Here is a 3,223-nt window from a genome sequence, read left to right as displayed (position 1 = left end):
ATTTTGCACGCTAACCTCTTATGCGGGACCTTATCGAAAGCCTTCTGAAAGTCCAAATACACCACTTCCACTGGTTCTCCCTTATCTATTTTACCAGTTACATCCTCAAAAAATTCCAGTAGATTAGTCAAGCATGATTTATCTTTTGTAAATCCATGTTGACTTTGTCCGATCCTGTCACTGCTTTCCAAGTGCTCTGCTATTACATCTTTTATAATGGACTCTAGCATTTTCCCCACTACTGATGTCAGGCTTACCGGTCTATAATTCCCTGCTTTTTCTCTGCCACCTTTTTTGAATAGTGGGGTAACATTAGCTACCCTCCAATCCTTGGGTACTGTTCCAGAGCCTATCGAGTTCTGGAAGGTGACCAGCAATGCATGCACTATTTCTAGGGCCACTTCCTTAAGTGCCCTGGGATGTAGATTATCAGGCCCTGGGGATTTATCGGCCTTCAGACCCATCAATTTTCCTAACACCATTTCCCTACAAATACTGATTTCTTTCAGTTCCAGCCTTTCATCAGACCCTATGTTCCACGGTATTTCTGGGAGGTTATTTGTGTCCTCCTTTTTGAAGACGGAACCAAAATATGTATGTAGTTGGTCTGCCATTTCTTTGCTCCCCATTATAAATTCCCCCGATTCTGGCTGCAAGGTACCTACGCTTGACTTCACCAATCTTTTTCTCTTTACATATCTATAAAAGCTTTTACAGTTAGTTTTTATGTTCCCTGTAAGCTTACTCTCATATTCTATTTTCCTTTTCTTAATTAATCCATTTGTCCTCCTTTGTTGAATCCTAAACTGCTCCAAATCCTCAGGATTATTGCTTTTTCTGGCCAATTTGTATGTCGTCTCCTTGGATCTTATGCTATCCCTAATTTCCCTTGTTAGCCACACTTGAGTCACATTTTTTGTTTTATTTTTATGCCAAACTGGGATGAACAACTTCTGTAGTTCATCCTTTCGGTCTTGGAATGTTTCCCATTGCCTATCCACCGTCAACACTTTGAGTGCCATTCCCCAATCAATCCTACCCAACTCGCTCCTCAGACCATCGTAGTTTCCTTAATTAAGTTGAGGACCCTAGTTTCTGAGTCAACTGCTTCATTCTCCATCTTAATGAAGAATTCGATCATATTATGATCGCTCTGACCCAAGGGGCCTCGTACAACAAGATTGCTAATTAATCCTTTCTCGTTATATAAAACCCAGTCTAAGATGGCCTGATCTCTGGTTGGTTCCTCGACATATTGGTCCAGGAAACCATCCCGTAACCACTCCAGGAATTCCTCCTCCACAATATTGTTACTAATTTGGTTAGCCCAATCTATATGTAGATTAATGTCACCCATGTTGGCTGCTGTGCCCTTATTGCACGATTCTTTAATTTCCCTTTTAATGCCATCCCCAACCTCCGCCTTACTGTTTGGAGGTCTATATACCACTCCCACTAATGTCTTTTCCCCCTTAGTATTTCTCAATTATACCCATACAGATTCCACCTCATCAGAGCTAATATCCTTCATTACAATTGTGTTAATCCCTTCTTTAACCAGTAATGCTACCCCTCCTCCCTTTCCTTTTTGCCTATCTTCCCTGAATATCGAATACCCCTGGATGTTGAGTTCCCAGTCTTGGCCGTCCTTGAGCCACGTTTCCATAATCCCAACCAAATCATATTCGTTTACCTCTATTTGCACAGCCAATTCGTCCACCTTAGTACAAATGCTCCTCGCATTAAGACGCAAAGCTTTCAGGTTGTTTTTTAACGCTCTTAGACCTATTAGAATTGTTATTTACTGTGGCCACATTTGATTTAAGCCTGCGATTTCTCTGACTGCCACTTTTGTTTTTCTCCTTCCTATCTTTTGCTTTTATCCTTGTTTCCCTTTCCTCTGTCTCCCTGCTCAGATTCCCAACCCCCTTCCATTTTATTTTAAACCCTCCCCCAAAGCACTAGCAAACACTCCCCCGAGGACATCGGTTCCAGGCCTGCCCAGGTGCAGATGGTCCGGTTTGAACTCGTCCAACCTCCCTCAGAACCGGTTCCAATGTCCCAGGAACTTGAATCCCTCCCCCTGGCACCATTCCTCTAGCCATGTATTCATCTGGAGTATCCTTCTATTTCTACTCTGACTAGCACGTGGCACTGGTAGCAATCCTGAGATTACTACCTTTGAGGTCCTGTTTTGTAATTTACCTCCTAACTCCCTATATTGCGCCTTTAGGACCTCATCCCTCTTTTTACCTATATCGTTGGTGCCTATATGCACTACGACAACTGGCTGTTCACCCTCCCCTTCCAAGATGTTCTGCAGGCGCTCGGAGACATCCTTGACCCTTGCACCAGGGAGGCAACACACCATCCTGGTGTCTCGTATGTGGCCGCAGAAAAGCCTATCTATTCCCCTTACAATTGAATCCCCTATTACTATATCTCTACCACTCTTTTTCCTCCCATTCTGTGCAGCAGAGCCACCCCTGGTGCCAGGAAGTTGGCTGCTGCTGCCTTCCTCTGATAAGCCATCCCCCCCAACAGTACTCAAAGTGGTATATCTGTTGGAGAGGGGGATGGCCACAGGGGACCCCTGCACTACCTGCCTGTACCTAGTACTCTGCCTCTTGGTCACCCGTTCCCTTTCTTCCTGTCCAACCACTACCTGCAGTGTGTCCAACTCCATAAACGTGCTATTTACGATGTCCCGAGCATCGTGAGCGCTCCAGTATGCATCCAATCGCAGCTCCAGTGCCGCAATGAGGTCTGTCAGTAGCTGCAGCTCGGTGCACTTCCTGCACATGTAGTTGTCAGGGACACAGGAAGTGTCCCTGAGTTCCCACATCTCGCAGGAGGAGCAGATCACGGGGCCGGGCTGTCCTGCCATGACTTACCCTTTAATTAATTGAGTTTAAATTAAATCAATCAATCCCACTAAAGTTAAATAGTTTACCAACATTCCCCGCTACACCAGAGAGACCTTAGAAACTATAAAACAGAGTTAAAGTTTAAAAAAGAGATAAATTATCACCAACCAATCACTTACCTGCATCCTGCTGACGTCACACTTGGATTACTTTTTACCTCTATCCCAGAACCTGGATTGGTACGCCTCCGGTGATCCCTCGCAGGACCGCTGCCTCTCCGGTCTCGGGGCTCTGGGTCTCGCTGCTTTGGGCTGCTGTTTAAGTAGCTCCGACGCCTCTGGTGCTCCCTCGCAGGT

The 3,223-nt window shown here is 45.3% G+C and overlaps 1 pseudogene; it reads right to left on the bottom strand.

The window, feature by feature from the left end:
• Positions 1-1,936: 1,936 nt before the first annotated feature.
• LOC147095262 (uncharacterized) lies at positions 1,937-2,887 on the bottom strand (annotated as a pseudogene).
• Positions 2,888-3,223: the final 336 nt, after the last annotated feature.

The sequence above is a fragment of the Somniosus microcephalus genome, unplaced genomic scaffold, assembly GCF_052327205.1.
Source record: "Somniosus microcephalus isolate GS21.2 unplaced genomic scaffold, FLI_Smic_1.0 unresolved_chr1, whole genome shotgun sequence".
Classification (NCBI taxonomy): Eukaryota; Metazoa; Chordata; class Chondrichthyes; order Squaliformes; family Somniosidae; genus Somniosus; species Somniosus microcephalus.
Note: the sequence above shows the minus strand (reverse complement) of the source record. Positions and strands in the feature narration are given on the sequence as shown.